General features: G+C 39.8%; 1 protein-coding gene and 1 pseudogene; both read left to right on the top strand.

The window, feature by feature from the left end:
• Window positions 1-3,461, top strand: part of Slc25a13-ps1 (solute carrier family 25 member 13, pseudogene 1) — a 5,509-nt pseudogene extending 2,048 nt beyond the window's left edge.
• The window catches only part of Erich1 (glutamate-rich 1), a gene marked incomplete at its 5' end in the record, with an annotated part of 52,793,804 nt that overhangs the window by 5,194,441 nt on the left and 47,573,655 nt on the right, over window positions 1-25,708 (top strand).

Below are 25,708 nucleotides of genomic sequence, written 5' to 3' on the forward strand. Positions count from 1 at the left end.
TCCAAGGAGATTTTATATACTGTCAAGTCACCATAACTGTAAAGAAAACCTTGAGTTCTCCATTTATTCCTGAGCTAGCAGAGGAGTACTAGAAGATATTTTATATTTCCTTCCAGTGAATAATAATGTATCCCAGACTCACTTTGGATTATATAGATATTGAACCAATGATGGCTATACAGTCATTGTTAGAGTGGGGAAAATGATGTAAATGGAGAGATTTGGGTCAAGAGAAGGAATAAAACTATTCTTTTTTTAATGCCCATAGTTGACAAACTAGAGTGCCCTTCACCTGAGAGCAAAAAACAAAACGAAACAACAAAACAAAAAACCCAGAAAACAAACAAACAGCAACAGCAACAACAACAAACACTATGAGGGTGTAGGACAATGATTTGCTGTTGTATTCCTAAATGGGTATTGGCGTTTGAATGTACCATGGTGCTATGCTCCATCCACACTTACACCCCAGCTAATGGTAGTACTATAGTGGAAGGTTGTGAAGTCTTTAAGAGGAATATGTTGGAGGAAGTGTGTCATTAAGGCTTTGAGCTTTAAGTGTGTGTAGGGCTTTGAGCCTTACAGTCTTGTCCCATTTTCTGTTTTGTAGGCATAATGTTTTGTACACTGTGTAAAGTTTATCCTTGTGTTATTCAAATGCTGATTTCTCTTTCCCTGTATATTGTTTCAATCTAGGCACAGCACTATAATGCTTATACCAAGAATTTCCTCTCTTAAGTTTGTGTAAACAATTCTTACCTGTTACCTAGTCAGCAAATGCTGACCACCCAATGATTGAGCAGAATAGAAAATAGGATGGGGCATCAGCCAACCAGAGGAAGGAGAGAGGCAGAGAGGGAGGTCAGACAAGCCAAGAGGATGGAGGATTTGGAGCTGGAGAGAGCTTATGGAAACACACCCGAAGCCCAAAGCGCCAGATCAATAATAATATGCAATTATTGTTGGATGGGGCTGGGAGGTAGACAGATTAGCAAAGATAGTTAAGGTAGATCATTTAACTGCTCAGCTACTAAGGTGCAGTTTTAAATAAACCTTGGTTTCTCTGTGTGGTTATTGGTGACTATTAGAAGGTAAAGAAATTCTAGATTAATTCATTGCTGATATTTATATTAAAGACAATTCATTAGCACTGTTTACTCTCTGCTTTCTAGTTGCCAGTGAATGTGAACCTTACTCTTTTGAAGCTTTGTTTTTCCTGCCAGGATGAGCTGTGCAACCTCTCAAATTTAAACCAGAATAAGTGCTTCCTTTTAAAGGTGTTTTTTGTTGGTTATTTTGTTTCAGCAACAAGGAAAGTAACTTAATTCAAACTGTAGGCAAAGGTTAGATTAGTTCATTCCTCCAAACTTTGGGTTTCATCCATGTAATCTTGCTAGCCAGAATACAACAAAAGACCTCGGCACCTTTTATTTTCAAGCCATTTATGCTTAGTCACATACATAAAATGCATTTCAAAGGCCAGGCTGAATCACTGCCCATGCAGAGGTTGGGGTGATAAGTATATGGCGAGTCCCCAGTTTGAGACAAACTGTGAACAGGTCCCTCAGCCACCCACACCCAGGCAGATGCAGGGCAGATATCAAGTTGGCTTTAAGCAAGAGATCAGATCCAGCTGAGCTTAGAACATTATTTTTGATGCATGCAAACATTGAAGGGTGGTGCATTTTTTATGTCTCCTGATGACTTCGTCATTTGGTAGCTGAGTGTTTTGGAGAAAGAGCCTAACCCAAAGACCTTTAAGATCCACTGTGGTGGATCAAACCAAGGATGCATTAATATCTGTAGCATTTGAATCTGTCCTGTGTTCCCCAGATGTCTTGTTTATGGTGGCCTTGTAGCTGTTTGAAAAAGCTGGTAAAGAAGAACTTACTTTTGAAGATGTTAAGCAAATTTTTGGACAGACTATAGTTCATCAACATATTCCATTTCACTGAGATTTACAATTTGGGAAAAAAAAGAAATGGGCATCTTACATATGCAGAGTTCACTGGGCTTTTGCTGGAAATATAGTCAGGGCATGAGAAACAGCCTTTGTCCAACGAGGCAATGCCCAAACTGGAGAGAGTCACAGCCATTAACTTCTAAGACATCATGGTCCCTGTCTGCCCCCATGTCCTGACTCCTTTTGTTAGAGAATACCCAGAGATACTGTATTCCATTAAGTTATTTTTTCTATTATAATGGATTGAATTTGCTTCTTAACAAGGTGGGACTCATTAGAAATGTCTACAGCCCTCAGGTTGGCAGCAGGAATGATGTGGAGTTGGCTAAGGAGAAGTTTGCACCGGCAGCTCATACATTTGATTGGGGTATACCCTCGGAGGTTGATACCTGAAAACTCAGATTTATGTGAGCCAAGGGGACAAATGACTTCAGGAGACTTGGAACAGACCATTCCTCTGGAAGAAGGAACTTGGCTTTTCAACTTGACTGGGGCTCAGAGGCAGTAGAAGGCTTCAGAGGACGAGGTTTGTGCAGCTTGCAGTGTCAGTCCACCGGTTTGATCTGGTTTCTACTGCAGGAGCTGTTAGAGACACTGCCGTGTATCCTATTGATCTTGTAAAGACTTGACTGTAGAATCAATGATCAACCGGCTCTTTTGTGGAAGAGTACATGCATAAAAACAGCTCCATTATCACGGTTTCTTTGTACTGTACAGAGGTTTGCTGCCACAGTTACTGGGAAGCCACAGAGAAGGCCATATAGTGAATGATATTGTGAGGGACACATTGAAGCACAGAGATGTCTCAGTCCCACTTGCAGCCGAGATTTTTGCAGGAGGGTATACAAAAGCCATTGATTTTTACAAATTCTTTAGAAATCATAAAGATCTGCATGCAAGTGGCTGGAGAGATTACCACAGACCTGAGTCAGTGGTGTCTACGGTACAACACCTGGGGTTCTTTGGCTTCTATAATGGCGCCAAAGTAGGCTCTGTGTGGAACGTTTTGTTCTCAGCCATCTACTTCCCACACTAAGCTCCCGGTGCACAGACTTCCTTTGCAAATGAAGACAGGCAGATCAGCCTGCCCATGAAGACTGGCCTTTGCAATGAAGATAGATGGGCAGCCTGAAAAGCCTGCTCTTAAGATGGGTAGTCGGTATGCCTATAGCATCTTTAGTAACCCCTGCTGATGTTATCAAGTCTTCTAGGTGGCTGCCAAGGTTGAGCAAACCACTTACGGTGCTATGATAGGGTGCTTCAGAAAGGTGACGTAGGAATTGCTGCGGCCATGGTTTTACGATTCTGGAGGAGTAAACCCAGTGGGATCTGAGTCTGTTCCTAAATCCAGTGTTATTCCACCCGCTCTCAATCCTGACCATTTCAGGGGCTATAAATTGGCAGCTGCAACAGTCTTTGGGATTGAAAATAAATTTTGACTTTGCCTCTCTTCAAGCCATCGGTACCTACCTCAGAAGTGACTAATGGCAGCCTGTAGGAAGGCTGATATGGCTGTACAAGGGTTAGTACTGGAGTAAATCTCACCTCTGATTAAAGTATGACTTTGCCCCTTCCATATCTGTGTCATTTAAGTTGAGGTCAGGGATTTTATACAAAATGGAGTCTCCTGTTTTCTGGATGATTTTGTACCAAGATCATATGGAAATATTTCTAATTAGTCCTTGGCACTCTTCCCACAAAGCCATGTTTGTATCATTTTAATACTGAGATTTGGTCAACACTTTCATGATCTAGAATAAGTTTGAAGGGAAATGGGAGAGGTCTCTTACCTGAACTAGGATGGTGGTCTCACTGAGGCCACTGAAAGGCAGCCATGATTCCAAAAGCAAATCATGAATTCTGAGGATGTTTAAAGTAGTAGAAAGCTGGGTATATATTCATACAAATGAGAAACACTTGAAGAAATAATAATAATAATAATAATAATAATAATAATAATAATAATAATAATAATAATAATACAATCCCCAAATACCCAGCCTGAATTTAAAACATGCCCTCCAAAATTGGCCCCATTATGAAGATTTGATGTGGAACTTTTAGCAGTCATATTCTCTTTCTTTTACCAAGTCTACAAGGGACAAGTTTCAAATTTTTAAGAAAATGCTTTTGGCATTTTTACTACAGAGACAAAGGAAAGTGAGACATAATCTTATTTCTGAGTGTGCCAATAGGGATAATTACTTATATGATGAACACATGCTGATTATTGCTGATTTTAATGAACATCCTGAGAACAACGCACACCCCTGCTTGCTGGTACTCATCTGCTCGCTTCCCCACAGCTCCCACCCATCCACCGTTCAAATCCCCTTCTCTTGAATCATGTCTGACATATACACTCTAAGGTTTTATTTAAGTTGGGGTGACTTGTATCATGGTCAGAGGTTTGTGGGTTTGTGAATGGGGAAATAAACTACTTCTAAAAGTCAAAATCCCCCCCCCCCCATAAAACAAACCAACTCATTTCAAAAATAATTTTGTCTAGAAAGCTCTGATTCTGAAGACAAATTCCATTTCCATCTCTTCACCGAGGCCTGAAATCTGTTGTTTTTACTCTTGTTTCTTTGAGGCCCACTTCCTGGTTAAACCTGGTTTTTCTTTTCTGTAACCACGTGTTTCTCCATCCACCCACTCTCAATAACAGTTTGTGTCTTACTCACTGTGTCCACAGAGATGTTTTCTGTTTTCCATAAAATGTGTGTTTATATGTTTACCTCACCTGAAGCATCATGTATATTTTTTCAGTCTCTACTTCTTGAGTAGCCTCTGGTCAGGCCAGGCACAGTCTCAGAGGTTGGAGTTGTACCTCATATCCATTTCTTTAGCCAGGGCTCTTGTGATACTGTGGTAGAATTTACTCATGTTTATTATATGACGTGGACATGTGCATATGGTTTCTACACAAAATTGAGATATTTTGTTTTTAAATAATATTTCTATTAATTCTTTGGTAATTTGATAATTTCATACACTGTAGCTTGACCATATGTACTCCCAACTCTTTCTTATCCATATTCACCCAGATTCATTATGCATGGTGACAGATATGAATCTATTTTTATTCTTTTACATGTAGCTATCTGGTTTGACTAGCACCGGTCATTGAATGTGATGCTCTTCTCCAGTGTGTATGTTTGGCTTTTCTTTCAGAAACCAGGTGGTGAGAGGTGCATGGTTTTATATCCATATCATTAATTCTAGTCCATTGATCCAAGTGTGTGCTTTTATACCAGCAGCAAGACGTCTATTTCTATAGGTCTGCAGTGTAACTTAAAATCAGGGATGCTGTTACCTCCAGCGGTTTTTCCTTTCACTGTTGTTTTAGTTATTCTTGTTTCTTTGTGTTGACATGAAGTTTTGGCTTACTTTTTCAACTTCTTTGAGGAAAAGCTTGAGAGTTTTGATGGGGATTGCGTTGAATTTGTAAATTATTTTTGGTGGGATGGGAAGGGAATTTTCATGATATTTATTCTATCAATTTATTAACATAGGAAATCTTTCTGTATTCTGGTATTATTTTTAACATATGTTTTAATATACAAGTCTTTTACTTGAGTTATATTTATTCCAATACATTTAGAATCCATTGTGAAAGCTACTGTTTCTCTGATTTCTTTCTCAGTATGTTTCTCATTAGTGTATAGGAAAGCTAGAGATTTGTGTGCCAATTTTGTGTCCTGCTACTTTGCTGAAAGTGCTTATCTGCTGTTGGAGTATTCTAGTGGAGTCTTTAGGGTCTTTTCTTCATGAAATCATATCATCTGTAAATAAGTGACTTCTTTCTTTCCTGTTTGTGTTTTCCTGATCTCTGTAAGGTCTTATTGCACTAGTGAAGATGTCAAGTACTGGATTGAGCAGGCACAGAGAGGGTGCACGTCCTTGTCTTGTTCATGATTTTGGTAGACATTCTTCGAACTTTCAGTAGGAATGATTAGTACGAAGTTGGCCATACGCTTGTCATATGAACTTTCATTATGTTGAAATGTGTCCTCCATATCTCTAGATTCTCCCCAGGACTTTTATCATGAAGGGGTGATGGATTTAGTCAAAAGTCTTTCTGCATCTAAGGAGCTAATCATATGGTTTCTGTCCTCAAGGGTGTTTATGTGGTACATTGCATTTATATATGTTGAGATTGTCCCTTCATGGTTGAAAACATACAATTGTACATATTAAACACATTTCATTTACTTATTGCCATGTTGTGGAGACCTGGGTTGGTTCTCCAAGCTCTCTGCTGTGAATAGTGCTACAATAAACACCGACGTGCAAGGGTCTCACTTATTTATTGACTCGAAGTCTCTCGGATGAATAACCAAGGGTGTGGGCAAATGGGAGGGGGACAGTGGACCAAAGTGGTCCACTAAGACATCTTTATGTACTTGGATGAAAGTAGTTTCATGTGATTCTTCAAATTAAAAATGAAAGAACAATTTTTAACACTGAGCCATATGCTTATAGTTGTTTAATTAGAAGTTTAATTAGTATTTGGAAAAGTCTGTAAATACTGGAAGTGTAGCACTTCCATAGAGAGGTGGGTGCTTTGTCCTTTGTGAGCCCATTCTCTCTACTAGGACAACTAGGGCGCAGGGTAGAAATTGTCAGCTTTGTTTGTCTAAGGGACTTTTTCAGACCCTGGCAAATAAAAAGCACTTCCAGATTTAAGTTTTTGCCTGTTTTCTGGTTTCATATCTTTCCTTGTCATAAGAATGTTGCCACCTCAGGGAAGGGAGAGGCAAAGATTAAAACAGACACAGAAGGAACACCCATTCAGAGCCTGCCCCACATGCGGCCCATACATATACAGCCACCCAATTAGACAAGATGGATGAAGCAAAGAAGTGCAGACCGACAGGAGCCGGATGTAGATCGCTCCTGAGAGACACAGCCAGAATACAGCAAATACAGAGGCGAATGCCAGCAGCAAACCACTGAACTGAGACTAGGTCCCCCGTTGAAGGAATCAGAGAAAGAACTGGAAGAGCTTGAAGGGGCTCGAGACCCCAAAAGTACAACAATGCCAAGCAACCAGAGCTTCCAGGGACTAAGCCACTACCTAAAGACTATACATGGACTGACCCTGGACTCTGACCCCGTAGGTAGCAATGAAGATCCTAGTAAGAGCACCAGTGGAAGGGGAAGCCCTGGGTCCTGCTAAGACTGAACCCCCAGTGAACTAGTCTATGGGGGGAGGGCGGCAAGGGGGGGAGGGTTGGGAGGGGAACACCCATAAGGAAGGGGAGGGGGGAGGGGGATGTTTGCCCGGAAACCGGGAAAGGGAATAACACTTGAAATGTATATAAGAAATACTCAAGTTAATAAAAAAAAAAATTCAAAAAAAAAAAAAAAGAATGTTGCCACCTTTCATGGCTACTTCCTCATGGTTACATTTAACTAACTTGGATAAAGAATTCTAATTATTTTGTGTATGAGTGAGATGAAACTTTTTAAAAGTTAATCAATCTATGTTGTAGCCTCATTCACATTTTATTAACTTTCAATTTCATTTTAATTTCCTATTGTTTATGTTTTTCTCATATTATGCTGTAGCCTAATGTCCCACAAAATGTTAAATGCCATAAAAATTAAACTACTACCCAGCATTATTCCCTTATGGTCTTTTATTATTTAGATTAGAAGTTCTATGAACTATGAATTTGCTATTTGGAGAAGTCCATTTCATTGTAATGGCTTCCCATTCATGAACTAAACCATATAGACAAAAATATGCAATGGCAAAACCAGTTATATATTCACCAGAAAGGACTCAGCCCCAGACCACTTTTAATCAAACATCACATCACATCACATCACATCACATCACATCACATCACATCACATCACATCACATCACATTGCATCACATGACACAGGGGACTGAACTGCATCTGTAAAGATAATTCAGGGGCTTTTCTGTTGCTGCTTATATTTCTCCCCCAAAGACATGGATACCTGGTATATTTATTACAAGCATCAGCCACTAAGCTGGGCAGGTTCTGAAATATTCTAACTTGACTATGTGGCCTGACCTATGTTCCACTCACTTGCCAGCCAGGTGGCATTTCCTGTCACCTTGGTCTTGCTCTAGCACTTCCTTCTTCCTTCTTCACCCGTGTCCTTGTGGCAACTCACCTTGACCTGCTCATGGTGAATCTCTTACTGCCCCCTGGGTCCCTGTCTTCCTCTTTTCCCTGAGCACGTAAGTCCTGCCTTATCTCTCCCTTCTATCACTATAGGCTGATCAGCTCTTCACTGACCAATCAGCATTGACCAATTGAGAATGATGGAAAACAAGTTCTACAAAATACTGAGTCAGGAAATGCTTCATAATATTGACAATACCAAAACCAGACTGCACCCAGATGTCCAGGTACAGAAATCAGCCTCTGAATGCACAGTGCACAAACCATCCCCCAACAACATCAGAACCGGAAACAAAATCATTATGATGTTTAGATGCTTGTCTGTATTAGGAGGCATGTGCTTGCACTCTGTCACTCTGACTTACATATCTCCAGGCAAGCTGAGAGAAGGCCTCTATAATGACATAAAAAGGGGAAACACAGACATCTTTTTATGCTTGAATTTTCTCATTAGCTGATTACTAGCTTAGCATTATTGGCCAAGGCAGGGGTGACTATAAGGCCAGTTGTTGGCATTAAGAAGAAAGGCTGGCCCAGATGTAGTTTGTGAAGCTGTCAAGTGTTGACAAGGTTATAGGAACAAGTTGGAAGAGAAGAAGGAAAAAAAATAGAAATAAAGCTTGGCCCATTCTTGCAGACCTGACCAACCTTTTGACATTGGACACAACATTGTCATTTATAAAACTCGTATTTGAGAACCACACAGTTGAGTTAAAAAGAAAAAGCACACACAAAAACACCTCATAATATTTTAAGGAAGTTTACAATTTTATATTGCACCATGATTATAGTTATTCTTGGACAATTGTGGTCCATGGGGTACGAGTTTGACAGGTCTGCAGGAGGAAAGCTACCACAAACTGCAAATGATTTAATCTGTTATCCCCAAAAGTGACATAGTTGAAAGAAACACATTGGGAAGTATATTAAATAAAAACATGTTCTTATGGTTAAGTTGAAGAAGCAGCGTATTTGAGGCAATTAAATATACTCAACTGTCAGCCTTCTGCCAATGGCATTTAAAATAAAAATCAAACGGAAGAGCTAAAATAGCCAATGGTGATCAAATAGTAGACACATTTTATAGAACTTTATTTTTTCTTTATTTTTTATTCTTTAGTCCTTTTTTTATAGTCCAGTCTTCATTCCCCCTCCCAGTCTGCTCCCTGACTGCTCCCCATCCTGTAATCCCCCACCCCCTCATCACCAAGAGGATGTCCCTATCCTACACCACCCCACCAGCTGCCTGGTTGGTGTTTCAGTGTCTGAGCAATCTCAGGGTCAGAACTTTATTTTTAAAAAAGTATAACATTAAAATTAAAAAAGTATAACATAAAAAGTAAAATTAATGTTGTCCATGACAACATTATTGATATTATTATTAAATATTTCTACAATGATTTACTACAATGTTACAGTATGTTTATTTCATATCACACAAGAGAGGGCTTTACTGTAGTTAAGCAATATTCCTTATAATTCTATTATGTAAGAACATCTTTTATAAACTGTAATATATAACTAATAATCTTTAAATAATAAAGTTTGAAGGCTGCAAATAGTTTAGGTTTTGGGTACCTGGAAGATTGACATTAAAAATGATCTTGGAAGATACATCTGCTGCCACCAAACTGAGAAGCAGAAGAACAAATGTTTTAAAAAATGTACTCATAGCTTGACATGTTTTCAAAACCCGAACTGATTTGAAGATTAAGAATATGATAAAAAATACTATTAGTTTAAAAGTTTCAAATTTGCATAGTTTTAGAGTTTTACCTTCATATGATTTTCCTGCCTTTGGAGTTTTAAAACATTTCTCTTGACATTTTGGTCATGCGTATAGTATCTTATTATTTTTTGTTGACTTGGAAGAAGTGAAGTATATTCCTGGCTTAATGTATCTAGTTCTGACAGGGCAGTGATATGTTTGACAGGTTTGCTAACAAAGTTCAAAGAGTTCCTCTAATAGCCAAATATACAAAGTTTAGGGAGATATCTAAACACTTGAACCATAGAGAATGGCTTTCTCACAGTGCAAAAGAATTCTTTCACCTCTGATAAAGAAGCTGTAGGAACTTCAGCTAATTTTAAACACAGTTGTACATATTTAAAGACTTCATAAGGTACAAAAGGATCACATGACTTTGTTTTGCCCGGGTGTCGGGGTCCCCACAGATCACTAGAGACCACCGGAGGTCCAACTCCCATGCAAAAGCAGAAGCAAAGAGTCTTTATTCAAGGTGGAGCTCAACCCTCCTTCCTCTCTAACACAGTGGTTGGGTGTGGAAGGTCCTGAATTAGTAAAATTTTGTCTTTTTATCATGTTTTCAGCAGTGTGAGGGACTTTCCAATCTGGCAGTTACATGATTGGTTAAGACTTTATAGCTTGCACATTTTTGGTGGTTAGCAATGATTTCAGCTTGTTCTGTACTATTGTTACATACATTGTTATATACATTGTTACACCGTTACATACATACATTGTTACATTGTTATGTACAATGGCTAACTTGAGCAATCTACTTTGGGGCATCTGGACAGTTGATTGGCTGTCACTAAGGGTGGAGTAGATTTTGTTAAGAAGGTGAGGTTGTTGATAGGAGGTGTCTTGGTTCCTAGAACAAGCTGTGATTTTCCCAGTTCCTGAGTTTAGCCTGAGAACAAGCAACATAAGATGGAGTCTGGATACAAAATAGAGTTTGTAATGTTAGGTTGAGCCCTTCAGTCAGCCTCATTGCTGCCAGTTCTGTTCCTTCACATCTCTGGCCTCTCGGGAGAAACTAGCCTGAAAGAACATTTCTGGCAGTAGTCGCCATGCTGGGATTATGCCTCGTATCGTAAGACTTTACAGTTGTTTCCTATGACTTCTCTAGTAAACTATCCCACAAAGAGTGACTTAAAAACAAAAATGCATTGTCTCACAAGGCCAGGGCTGCAGAAGTCCAAGGTGAAGTTCTTGGCAAGGTTGATTTGTCTTGGAGATTCCAGGAGTAACTTGTTTTCAGCCCCTCTTCTGAACCCTGGCGACTAGCAAGCAATTTATGGCAATTCTTGGCAAGCACAGTGACTTTTTTGATCTTTGCCTTTATATTGGATGTCATTCTTTAAGTTGCTTGTCTGTGACCAGTATTATTTCTATAGAAACACCATTCATGTAGTATTTAGGCTCCATACCACCTCCTAGTATAATCTCATTTTAATCAGCTCTGCATACAACGAGAGTATTTTCAGGTCATATTCTGTTATCCAGAATATAATATAATTTGGGTATTTAGTATTTGAATGAGTGGAGGGATAGAATTCAGTCTATAACAGAATATATAGGAGGACAGCATTTCTAGAACATGATAGATAGATGAGATGAGGTGTGGTGGATAGTCCAAGAAGAGGTTCCAGGGATTAGAGATACTGCACCTGTTTTGTTTGTAGGTGTCTTCTAGAGAAGAGGGTCAATTTGCTATTTCAACTTTGGGAGACACAATATGATTGATTAGAATAAACAGCAGTAGGTAGTGAACCTACATTAAATGAATCGCAGAAGAAATCAGCTATTATGTTTATGAGTTATTATTAATAACCCCAAATATCAATAGTGAAAGACCCCCGGAGAGGACCTTTCCCTCAGGAGGAGTCCCAAGCGCCCAATGACCGAGCCGAGTCCACTCGGATGCAATCAGCAAGAGGGTTTATTGGAAAACACAGGTACCTGCGGGCACACAGTCTCTTCGGAGGACTTGCGCGCCCAGCAGCTCCAGCATGGGGCTTTTATAGGGATTGGGGAAGCAGAAGCGGGCGTACAGAAGCAGATGCATAGTTACGGGGATTGGTGGATTCAAACGAGGCACATAGACATGTTCACATATGATTGGCTATTTTACATGATGAGGTAATAAGGTATAGCTACACACATTGGCAGGTTTGGGGCGTCCTGGATGTCGGGGGCTGGGGGCTTATCTCTTCCTGCCAGGTGGCCTGTGAGTCAGATCCGGTACTCCTGGTCTGTTCTGCATTCCTTTCCTTTTATGGTCTGTTAGTTCTAGCGGCAGGGCGGGGCTGCCTGGACTTGCTTTTCACAGTGTTTAGCCCTGAGTCTGAATTTAAAACTTATTCTTTTAACTTCATATTTTTAAACCTCAAATCTGTATAATTTTCCTTTCAATAGTTTATCCTCTAGGACCACTATCAACCATTCAATTTAAGAAACTATGCTGCTGGTGAGACTTTATGTATATAGCTTCTGATGTTATAAGGAGACACAATGTCACAGAAAAGTCCCCTATCCTTGGCCTCTTACAATGTGGGAGCCATATTGGATTTGGGCCTGGTGGCCTTGTCACTGTTTGGCCTTAGTCTTAGATTGTAGGATCAAAAGCCTCTCCCTGTAAACAAGAAGATTACAATTACAGAATGCCTTCATCCTTCTGGGTCTCCTGCAGGGTTTGACCCCTGCTGAGCCCTGCCTAAGCCTTTTGTTCCTAACTAGGAGCAGTCTGGCCAGGTACTTCTCACCCCAGTCAAAGAAATAGGCTGGCCTTCCTGGTTATTTCCCTAATTTATTCAGGCCATGTATTCAGTCCTTTGTTACCAAAGTCTCAGCCAGGGTTCCCCACTGTGCTTCGCAGATACCTGCTAAGTGGTGTACTTGGGATATATAGTTTGGTCAATACAGAAACCAGAGGCTCTTCCTCTTTGGGCTTGACATGAATAAGTGTGTGTGTGCTTCTTTCATCCTGCAGGTACCGTGTTGGTGCTGGCGCCCGACATTACAATCTACCTTGTCTTCTGCAATGTTCCCCAAACTCTAGGTGTGAGAGGATTTTGTAGTATATTGATTCAGATTGGGCTCCACAATTCTGTATTGTGATTAATATTTAGATTTAACAGGTTATATTTAGGAATGTATATGCACACATATATGTGAATATAAACTATAGGTGAATATATTATATATGTTTATAATTATATCTATGAGTATATGTATACATGCACATGTTATTGCATGCATAAATATAGGTATTTATGTATGTAAATGCAATAACAATTAGTGGAGAAAGAGGCTATGGATTTGAAGGAGAAGGTAGGGTTATGTGGTAATGTTGAGAGGGAGGAAAAGGAAGGAAATTATGCAATTAAATTACAACCTCAAAAATAAATGAAGACTTACTGTGCAGTCACTCCAATATACCATTATTTTCTCATGTAAGTCATTGGATACTATGTCTTTAATTGAATCTGACCAGAAACTTTTGAACAAATTTGGGTGAAGGCACAAGTTGCTTTAATCCTTGCTATTGTAGCCTCTACCAAGAGAAATGTTGGATGCTTGGCTTGGCCTGAGGGTCCAAAGCCTGCTTTGATGTACCCTGGCTGTAACTTAATCTAGAGGCAAATTGAACTCTGCCTTTGCCTCATCTGTTGATCTTACATTGATTGTTATGAATGAGACCTTTTGCCTCCATCCAGACATTTTTTTCCATGTTCTGAAACCCTCGGTGTATCAGCCACGCACTGGACCATGTTGGATGTGATTTTATGTGCTCAGGAAATGCTTTGCCATATTTGGTAGAAGGAATTGTCTTTAAGATGATGAGAATTGGCAATATTTGAAGTCCTTACTTCTCTGTTAGGAGCACATTTTTTTCTTCCATTTTTATTAGATTGGGTATTTCTTTTCTTTATTTTTTTTATTAACTTGAGTATTTCTTTTTTTTTTATTAACTTGAGTATTTCTTATATACATTTCGAGTGTTATTCCCTTTCCCGGTTTCCGGGCAAACATCCCCCTCTCCCCTCCCCTTCCTTATGGGTGTTCCCCTCCCAACCCTCCCCCCATTGCCGCCCTCCCCCCATAGTCTAGTTCACTGGGGGTTCAGTCTTAGCAGGACCCAGGGCTTCCCCTTCCACTGGTAGGAGCACATTTTTATCTCCTTCCGGGGTCATGTTTCAAAGTGTGACTGATCTGAAGATTTCATCTTTCTTTTCTAATAGGAGAATTAATAGAAAATATCAATCAATGATTGGCTCTTCTTTCCACACTACATTTCATATTCTTTCATAAATTGTTGTTATATGAGTTTTTATGAACTATTTTTTATATTTTAATTTTTCATATTTTAATTTTTCATATTCTAATATGGCAGAGAGGCAGAGAAATATGACACAGATGGAATGCATTGTTTGTGATTTTATTTTTTTATTTTCTTAATGCTATAGAGAGCTCATGACAGCAAGTATTGAGGTGTTTTTTATATATATAAAGGAGCATACAATTATATATAGGCAGAGATAAAATTTAGGATTCCTACCTATCTCAAACATTTTAACCCAAAATTGCTCCTGAATTAATGGAATTCAGGGACAAAAATGGAACAGGACATCAAGAGCCAACCCCATCCATAGACACCAAACCCTGTTACTTGCTGCTGGCAAGATGTGCTTGCAGACAGAAGCCTGGTGTAGCTGTTCCCTGAGAGGCTTTACCAGCATCTGACTAAGACAGATGCAGATACTTACAGCCAACCATGAGACTGAGCTTGGGGATCCCAATGGAAGAGTTAGGAGAATGACTGCAGGAACCCCATAGGAAGAACAACAATATCAACTAGCCCAGACCCCTCAGAGCTCTCAGAGATTAAACCACCAACAAAACGAGTATAAATGGGCCGGTCTATGGCTCCTACTATGTAAGTTGCAGAGGACTGCCTTATTTGGCATCAATGGTAGAGGAGGCCCTTGGTCCTATGGAGTCTTGATGCCCCAAGAAGGGGGATGCTAAAGGGGCGAGGGCATGAATGGGCGGGTGGTTGGAGGAGTATCCTCTTAGAGGCAAAGGGGATAGGGATGGGATGGAAAGTTCATGGAGGGGAGTTCAGGAAGGGGACAATATTGGAATGTAAACAAAAAGTAAATCATAAAAAAGTTAGAATTTAAGAGCAAGCAAAGGAAAAGAGAAAGAGAAACCCAAAAAGTTAAAATCATTAACATGAGAAGTAAAGATATCAAGGAACTAAACATTATTCCAAAGTACAGGTGGGTGACTGGAGAAATGACTTGGGGATAAGAGTGTTTGCTCCGGAAGTATGAGGGTATGGGTTTGAAGCCACAGAATCTATGTGAACTGGGGCATGCTTGTCTGCATTTGAATTCCCAGTGTCGATCCAGGTACCTCACTGTCTAGACAGCAACATGGTGAGCTTCAGGCTCAGTGAGAGAGAGAACTTGCTTCATAGAGGAAGATGCCTGAGATTAATCAGAGAAGAGTTCATAGGAGCATATTATCTTCATGGCACTTGGAAGAAAGAGTGAGGAAGCTTGACTAGAGAAGATTTCTATATGTGAACGGAAGGAATACTGATATCAGTGTTGACAAATTCTGTTGTTCAAATTATGTTCATAATAATACTTGTCTTCATTTGCTCCTCACAGATCTATTGTAAAATACTGTCAAAATGCAATACATATCGTAAATACTGTTATACTGTAAGTCGGTTTATCAATTATCTTGATATTTAAAAATTAAATATAGCAGACATAGAACTATGAAATACAGAATAAAAGGGTTTGCTAGACCAGTGATGAGTAATCAGTTTGCTAGGCTATACTATGTGATATCACAAGTAAATAGTGTGTTAAAATATCATAATTATTATTAATACCTAATGTAAGTATAAGAATGTTGTGGATTTTTTTTTTATCAGGGAGCAATCTCATTTATTTTACAATTCAAGTTAGATCCCTGAGACAGTGCTGGGCACCCGGCTGTCACTTGATCAGTGTGAACATTCCCTGTGTTCAAATGAGATTTTAATGACTGCTCCAGATTTCAGAGACATTTGCATGGGGCTCAGTCCAATAAAGGATGAAGCTATGCGTATTCTTATTTTATGAGTATATTTTGCATGCCTTAGGCTGACACTTTTTTGTCTTGCAAGCTCATGAAATAGCTCCCCTTCCTAGTAAGAAATGTTCTAAGAGTTCATACCCCTGAAGACTGCAGTACTGAGGTTGTGGTGGCTCAGGAGGTATTAGGGAAGATTTGGCAGAGCTTACTGAAGGATTTAAGGAATTTAGACATGTTCAAAAACTCTATGAAACTTATATCACAGATATTGATATTTGGGGATGACTGTGTTGTCAATAGACAGAGGTTGTGTCAAAGGATAGAACTGTGGTAGGTGGAATTTAGCCTGATCCTCTCAATAGTCGAGATTTTCTGCATGGATGGAGACAAGGGCTTCACATTTAGCCAGATCATAATGGGTATTGACCTTTCTCTGCTGCGGTCAGGCTGAAATTGTCCCTTCCTCTCACTTTGTCTTTTGTAAGAATCCACACTTGTTTTCTTCTTCCCACTTGTTCCCCTCTTTCCTACCAGTACTGGCCTCTTAAGGGCATATCCTGGCTTGTCTTCTTGGTAAGAATATGTTGCTTACCAACTTTCCTAAGTGGACAACGTAAATCATTGCACTTTGGGTGCAGGGGAAGGATCTCTCTGAGTGATGAACAAGGATGTGATTCTAAACACTATTACAGACTGTCGAACCTTGCATAGTAGCCACAGAGCAGGGCTCCTGTGACATGTGGAAATTTGCATGGATTGACTGAGGCCAAGGAGAGGGTATGACTTTTCCTGATGACTTGTATAGTCGTGCCAGATTTTCTCCAATGCAATGGCTTCACAGGTTTGTGAGGGAATGGCTGACAGGGGTATATGAATACAGCCCTGAAGCAGGAAATGTGACCTTTGGCATTACCTCATCAAACAGACATGGGCCTTTAAGAAAATACAGTGTGGAGTGTGCCAGGATGTTTTGCTTCATAATGTAATACTTTTTGAAGCTCTGTTTGCTATATTATACATGGAATGTTGTTGTCTTTTTATTTCAATTAATACTTGGGTCTTTGTCAGAAGAAGGAGGTGTTTTCTGGGGAGTTCAAGTTCCTTCCTTCCTTCCTTCCTTCCTTCCTTCCTTCCTTTCCTTCTCCTCCTCTACCTCCTCCTCTTCTTCTTCCTCCTCCTTCTTCCTTCCTTCCTTCCTTTCCTCCTCCTCTTCCTTCTCCTCCTCCTTCTTCCTTCCTTCTTCCTTCCTTCTTCCTTCCTTCATTCTTCCTTCCTTATTCCCTCCCTCCTTCCCTCCCTCTTCCTTCTTCCTTTCTTTCTTTTTTCCTCTCTCCTTTCCCTCCCTCCTTCCCTCCTACCCTTCCTCCCTCTTCCAGCCTCATTCCCTCCCTCTGTCCTTCCTTCACAACAGTTGTTGTGAAATGAAGTTCTGGGTAAGAACTGAAGGCAGGAATCTGGAAGTAGAAACCATGAATGAATGCTGCTTACTTAAGGCTTGCTCCCTGTGGCTTGCAAAGCCTTTTTTCCTAAACCAACCAGGACTACCTGCCTAAGAGTGCCACTTCCTCCTGGAGGCCTTTGCCCAACCATATCTGTCACCAATCTTCAATCAAGAAAATGCCTTACAAACTTGCCTATAGTCCAATGGGGAATTCTCTCAGTTGTGGTTCTCTCTTCTCAGATGACTCTAGCTCAAGTCAAATTGACAAAAAACCTAATCTGCACACCTCCCTCCCTTCCTGTCTTCATTTTCCACCTTCAGTTATCCCTTCTTTCCTCTAAATGTCTTTCTTTTTCTACCTCCTCTCTCCCTCTTTTTCTATAAATTTAAGTCCAAGTCTGATAGTCATGAGTTCTATAGATATAACATGCCATCTTCATACAAAAAGAACTCTGGGTCAGATTTGAAAGTTTTATATTTATTTCCAAAAAAGAAAAAAATCTATTGCACAAAAATGCTGCTGTGCTTTTCAATCCAAATCAAGCCAGAGTTGTCCTCCTGCTGTCTATAGTTGGAGTACTTAAGAAGCTGCCCTGGGGTTTGCTGCCCTGCTGACATAAGAGCCTGTACCTCAAGGAAGGACCCTGGAGGGGAGCCCACAGAGTTAGCAATCAGAGGATTCTCTCAGAAAGGCAAAGAATAAAAATTCCAGCCACCATTGGGACTGGTAAAAGTACACATGCTTTATCCCAGGCTTCCATGGCCTACAAAGGAAATAAAGAATGAAGAGGAGTGGGGACAGTGAATGAATTTGTATTAAATTCCAGGAAAGGCAATGAGTATCCCGAGGGGAAACTTTTTCTTTTATTTCCAACTTAGAACAGGTGAAAAAGAAGTCGACAGTGTTTATTGTTCCAGCGAAATGAGTTTTGTTCCCAGTGTAATAAAATACAATCTATGGGACCCATTCTTTTTGGTAGATGAACTTAAGGTTTTGATTGAATTTTCTGGTGAGAGGTTTTATATAAGAGATAAAAGTAACTCACTGATTATATTCTGAAAACACCGAAGACGGCTCCTTATGTCCTGCCTATAGAGGAGGTTAACCCACAGGGTCTCTCTGCATGTGCTGGCCCAGGGTTGCCTCCTTACCACAACACATTTTTTATGCAATGCAAGATTTCTGGACTTGAATGTCTGTGGGAGGTTCTAGGAAACAAACCACCCTGCTGCTCCTGACCTTTCACTTAAGGGATGAGCTCAAGTGTGCATAAAGTTTTTCCCAGCCCGCTATTTCCACCCCACTGGTTCATCATCAGTCTGAAGAAGGCTTGCATCTCAGGGTATCACTGCCTGCAAGCCACAGGGAAGCAGTCACAGTTAATAGTGGAAGTAGAGATCAATGCTTGAGGAGTCCTCTTATGATTGCTGAATGCACATTCTTTACTCATAAAAACTGCTCATTCCTCATTGTGTCTTCCCAGAGGCTTTAGGTCAGATCACTGAACTCTCAAGCTTTGACTCACTGTTGAGAATCTTGCAGGTTCATGGAATAGTAGCCTAATGCAACAAGCAAATGCCTATTTTATTGCTAGTTTATGGTAATGTGTAGCCTCTTACCACAGCGAATTTATTGGCGTATGGACCAATGCTGGTCAGTTTTCTTGCTAATTTCAACCAAGAAAAATGGAGTTTCATACTCTGTTCTCCTTACTTACCTGTCTCACATGGGATCTTTGACACCCTATGACTTATTATTCTGTTCTTTGGGGAATAATGAGAAAGAAATATTAGTGAGATTATACATTACAATATATTTGCATTTACCATCACTTGTTTAAGTCATTAAACAAATAAAGACAAATGTTGTGCAGATAGCTCTGTGACCTTCATGGTCCCTAGTTACTGGCTAGCTCTAGGACACGATAGGGACTGATGGTATTGCTAGTAGTTTAAGATATTGGTCTTTTAAGTAAGATTGGGTGGATGTGAGTTTCTGCCCCACTGCTTCTTGGCTGTGTGACCTTAGATAGCGGGCTTATCCTATGGTCTCAGATTTCTCCTCTGCCAAGTGCAGACCCCAGTGGTTGAAATCAAGGAGCTTCAGAAGATTATGTGAATTAATCATGTGTAAAACGGCTGGACTGGTCCATGGTATTAAAAAATCCCTCTTCATGTATATTAAAGTCATATTGTCCCATACATCCCACATTGTCTAAAAGACATATGAACAAATTGAATTTCAGTGAATGGCTTGAATACCTGACTGATATTTAAATGATTTTTAAGGAGAATTTTCTTCAGGATGCTGGGAAGGTGACTGTCATTAAGTATATGTGTGATGGCTATTCTCTGTTGTCACCTTGAGTATATCTGAAATGAACTACAATCCAGAAATGAAGGGCACACTTGTGATTCACATCTTGAGGCTGGAAGATACATACTCTTCATCCAGATCTTGAGGCATAGTGACCATGAAAAGCTTAGGCCCAGGCAAGGTGGTACACCTTAAATCCCAAGAAACAGAAGCAAGCAGATCCCTGAGTTTAAGGCCAGCCTGGGACAGAACAAGTTGCATGAAAAGAAAGGCTTAGTTCCAGGCACCGTAGTATACACCTTTAATGTGGGCCATCCCTTCTGCTCGAGGTCTACATTAGGACAAAGAAAAAGAAAGAGTTTATTCTTTTTTTGCCTGCTTAAACTTACTTGCTAGCACATCTGTGAGAACCTACTTCTTCAGGATTCTAGTGTATACAGAAGACTAGCTGAAACCCTTAGCATCATGCAATTGAGCAATTATTAGATTCTTGGACTTTCCATTCATAGCTGTCCATTGTTGGGTTAGTTGGACTGCAGACTGTAAGTCAGTCCAATTATTTCTCTTAGTATGGAGAGAGATTTCATATGTTCTGTGACTCTAGAGAACCCTGACTAAATACAATATAAAATGAATTATAATTTATATTTAAATCTATATAAATGACAAAAGAGATCCTATAAAATGTAATCATATGTTTTACAAATTGAAAACAGCAATGATAACAATGATTAAAATTGCGTTTTGTAACTATTTGCAGCTGTTAAGGGTACGATGACATCATAATGTGTAGGCTGAGTGTTTGGATTCCACATCCTCCCCCTTCCCCCTTTACACTAGTTCTTTTGAAACCACACACAAAGAGTTACTAGAACTTGGCTATCACTGCCACTGACATCACAGTAGTAAGCCCAGGAGCAATGAAAGAAGAAATACTGACCTTTCTGCTTTCAAAGTTCAAGGTTCTGGCTTTAAAAGTATGCCAAGGCTGGCTAAAGTGCTGTTGAGATAAGAAGGAAGCAAGAGAGAGTGCCAGGGTGTATGTCACCAAGAAGGGGCTTTAAAGGACATGCTGTACTTGGTGACTTAGAATCATCAAATCTGTCACCAGATGTGTGACCAGAAGGTGTCTCTGTGCCATTTATCTTGGATGGGACTCCGCTTCTTTGTATATTGGCAGTGCACTGGAGAAGGCCAAAGGAGGCATCAGGGAAAGAGAGATAGTGAAATAGCTCCATCGTAACACTGTTTCTGAGAAGTTGAGCCTTTCTTAGCTTGCTTTCTTTAGTTGTAATAAATGTCATGACTAAAAGCATCTTGGGGAGGAAAGGGCTTATTTCCTGTTATAACTCACAGTCCATCAAGAAGGGATGTCAAGAAAAGAAGTCAAGGCAGGAATCTGGGAGTAAGAACTCAAGCAAAGGCCTGGAAGAATCCTGTTTATTGACTTGCTCTCCTTAGGTTGTCACTCAATTCCCTTTCTTATACACACCTAGGGGTGGCACTACCCACAGTAGGCTGGGTCCTCCTGCATCACCCATTAATCAAGATAGTTCCCCTTTCCCCAAACTTGCTTACTGGCCAATATTATGGAGGAATTTTCTCAGTTGAGGTTCCCTTTTCCAAGATGACTCTAGCTTGTATCAAGTTGGCAAGAACTATCTAGCATAATCGTTTGCATATCCTTAGAGGAGAACTTGGAAATTGGCTGAAACAGAGTGAGAAGAGGAGAACAAGAATGAATACAGCATATGGATATTTGAACAAGTTTGATGAGTTGTCTACAAGGAGTAAATTATGTGACTAAATCTCTGAGGTTTCATCAGTAGATGACATTTGGTCATAGGCTGACCCAGTCCAGATACCTCTTATGACAGAAGGATTCTGACCCATAAGAGAAAACAAAAAGTTACCCAGTCAAAACAGCTAAAGGGTGAATTGTCCATGGATTTTTGCAGAATTAGCTAAAACAATCTTAAATTGACTGAATGATACATCCTTGGTTAACAAAGCTTTCTATAACTGACTTTTGGCAAAGTTTGGGTTAGAAACTCAATGTGGTAATTAAACTATCAACTTATAAAGTCATGCATCTGAGCTTTTCAGATTGAGAACACCCCAATGCCCTTCCTACGTTGCAGCCAACAAGGTGAGAGATATGGTGATCTGCGAAGTACAATCTTTCTCAAAGAGTAGGACTATTGCATTGAGAAAAGATGAGGGAGATAAGAACAGAATACAGGCAAAGCATAAGGAGAAAGAATGTTGAACCACCACTGATTAAAAAATTGTATGGAAGTCTTCAGGATTTCAACTTATTCAGGAAACATGTAAAGGTCTTCATCTCCATATGACTTAGTTGACAAAGAGTATGGCCATTACTTCAGTTTCTTATCAGTTGTCTAGAGCACAGCACTATTGACATTTCCATTTGCCCAACTACTTGTTCTTGGGGACAACTACTCTGAACATTTTAGGATATTAAATAGCATCCCTGGCTTCTATCCAGTAGCATTCCTGACCTTATTTGGGACAACTACAATTATCCCCAGACATTGACAAATGTCCCTTGTGGGACACAATCACCTCCAATTGAACCACTATTCTGCAGTATAAATTCTTACTATATAAATATGTCCTTGACTGTAATATAGAACACTAAGACATCAGTGTACTGCACATAGCATCACTATATCATGAAAGGTGAGGTGCAATGTTAAAAATGACAACTGTGTCAGTTTTCTAGGGTTAGCTCCTAGACATACTCTGTACATTTTCTTTAGAATCACACCTAGGTAAATGTCATTGGAATTCAAGATATTGATCCTGAGCATGGTTATTGAGAGAGCAGCTTTCCATTTTATTAAAAGTATTGTCTTTTATCCCCCTTTAAACATTCTGTTTCTTCAGCACAGCACTAATCTCAAGTGTGTCTTACCTTCAAACTGTCTCCAAAGTCTGGGTTTGCCAATAAAAGAATTAGAGGGCTGATATCAGATAAATTACACACACACACACACACACACACACACACACACACACACACACACAGAGAGAGAGAGAGAGAGAGACAGAGACAGAGACAGAGAGAGACAGAGACAGAGAGAGACAGAGAGACTAATAATATGGGGTTGAGAGGAGGATGAATGTAACACTGACAACACTGACTTAGGGACATCTGTGTTTCCTATGGAATTTAATAAGATGTTACGGTACAACACTATGCCTTAGAAGTTTGTAGATTAAGTAACAACATAAAAATGTTATAAAACTAATGTGAACAAGTAGTGTGAGGAAAAAAATCACTTTACTGTTGTACTTACTTACTGGCCCAGTTTTGCTCATAAGCAGAGTTTTACTTGGGTTTCAGAGCGAAGATACCATATAAATATTTCATTCTCAGGGAAACAGAGACTCACAAAAAATATATGTTCTCTAGTTTCTGAAACTGAGTTCAGTGATTCTGAGGCTTATTGACAGTTTACTGTGGAGTGATTTATATTGTCACACTCGCGGATCCTCTGGTGTTTTAATAATTCGTATGATTTATAGGTTTGGATATGAATGGCTCAATGTCTTCATCATGTTACCTGATTCCCAAGCTCATCTTTTCCCTTTGAGTGAGGATTTGTATCTATGATTAATTCAGCAATTTCAACTGCAAAATATTTGTCCCATAATGAGTTCCCAGGTGGAGTGCAAGCTTTCAGAGAAGAGGAAAATTGGTCTGTCTTCCTTCAGCAGGGAGCCAGTGGAATAGCAGGAGTCGGTCCTTAGCTATCCTGGGATAACTGATGCAGTCCCCAAAGTGCATGCTAAAATGAGGCTGTCTTTCTGCTGCTGCTGCTTTCAGCTGAGAAATGGGAAAGCAATTTTGATCATTTTATAAGCCACCTTGTGTGGTCACTCTCTCACTCCAGGGCGGTCTTCTGGCTTGGGGGTTCCGTTTGTTTAACATTTCATACAGCATGACTCATCTATGGATTCAGTTCCTAAAACTTCTGCCAAGGTGGCCAAACAAACAAGTATGAGGTGGGTACTTCGCACTTCTTAAATATTTTAAATGTTGAAGAGATTGAGCACCAGGGGTCCCCTTGTCCCTTCTTTCTGTTGAACTTTTAGCATGGATAAGCTGAGATCATTTTCCTGCCAGATGTATCACTAACCATCATCCGTTTGAAGGCATTTCTAAAAATTTTCCTAGGCGTTATTATTGATGTTTGCCGAGGAGGTAGAGAAGGGATGCTGAGAAAGCATCTGGCTAAGTTATCCATTCTGTTTCGAGGGGTTATTCTAAGGCTCATTAACTCAGCATTCCCATCAGCCAATAACGAGCACCCTAGTGCAACTGCTCAAGGAGTGAACATGGTACTTCCTGTCTGTTGCCTTTATGGAGAAATCTTTAAAAAAAATCAATCCATGCAAGATAGTTTTAAGAGTATTACCGTTGAATGGCTTTTTCCATAACCCGTGTTTTGGTATAAAAAAACTTTAGTTCTGAGAAAATAAAGTAGTTATGAATCCCATAGACAAAAATATGGAAATATGAAAAGCATCTCTGTAAAGCAGAGTGAGTCATTTCATTGAGGGATAGGCTAGCATTTTGGTGGCTTGTCATAAATAGTGCCCTGGGACTAAGTAAACTGAATTTAATGATGAGTTTTACAAGGTAGTTTGTTCCTTCTTCTGGGCTCAATGACCTTTTCCCGAGAGAGGAATTCATGTGAAATCTACATCTCTCTTTTATATTCTTCCAAACCTTTAGCTCACTAACGAGGAACAGAAAAGATAGCAAGATAGTGGGGAGTAAAACACTAAACTGAAAGAGGATGAGGAGACAGGAGGGAGGGAGGGAGGGAGGTGGTTCTTATCCGGAGAACAATCAAATAGCATCCAAGAGACAGCTTTATCCTCTGGAGGGGTAATACAGAAATTTTGGTGGCTGAGGGAAGGAATATTTAGTGACCAATGCATAATACAGCCTGATAGGTAATCTAGTTTCCTCTGTTGAACCCATGGCTCTTCAATAAATGGTGCTACTGCTCATGTGTTACCTTGGCTACAATACCCTGATGCTTTCCTTGGTTACTCTTTTTGTTTCACTTCCTCCCTCACTGGTCATTTTCCTTTTGTTGATTTCTTTTTTTTTTGGAGCTGGGGACCGAACCCAGGGCCTTGCGCTTGCTAGGCAAGCACTCTACCACTGAGCTAAATCCCCAACCCCCTTTTGTTGATTTCTAAGGTATATCTATGTTTCCATCTTAATGGAATGCTCTGGATCTAATCACTACTGTCTTTTTACTATGGCTGACCAAGCATGCCTCTTTGCTGGTCTCACTGATTCTACTCTTGCCCTTTAAAGCACATCTGCTACAGTGTTGCTACAGATCTTTGTAAGTTAGAACATCATTTCTAGATATGTAATGGTTTATATATCTAGAAAGAACATGGACAACCTTTAAGTAACAGAAATCATTGTCATTTTACTGGGCTAAATAATATTTTATTTTATGCACACACACATATACACACATACATACAAACAATATTCATGCTGTAGATGTTAGGAGTTATAATGTTTTCAGTGGAACATTTGAGTCATCCTGGTTTCTTTATTTTTAGGTATTTTCTAGAAGTGGAATTTAATCAACATACCTTGGTATGCTAATGAGTAGAAATCCAAACACATCTCTTACTGTAAGATACATGCTTCTTAACTATTCTAGATTTCCGTGTTTAGTTGATGATTCTTTCAATCTTTTGAGTATTCATTTGAATTTAGAGAAACCTAGACATATGCCAGGCATTACTCTAGAAGTCGAGACAAAAATGGGCAAGTCTGGAATACTGGAGGCTTAGTTTCTGTGTGAGCTAAACTAAAATACTTATTTATTCTTATCTTATACAATTCATCCTAACCACAGCCTCGTCTTCCACTTCTCCCAGTCCCCCACACACCTCCTACTCCCTCAGATCCACT

The sequence above is a fragment of the Rattus norvegicus genome, chromosome 16 (assembly GCF_021556685.1).
Source record: "Rattus norvegicus strain SHRSP/BbbUtx chromosome 16, alternate assembly SHRSP_T2T, whole genome shotgun sequence".
In the NCBI taxonomy this organism is placed as follows: Eukaryota; Metazoa; Chordata; class Mammalia; order Rodentia; family Muridae; genus Rattus; species Rattus norvegicus.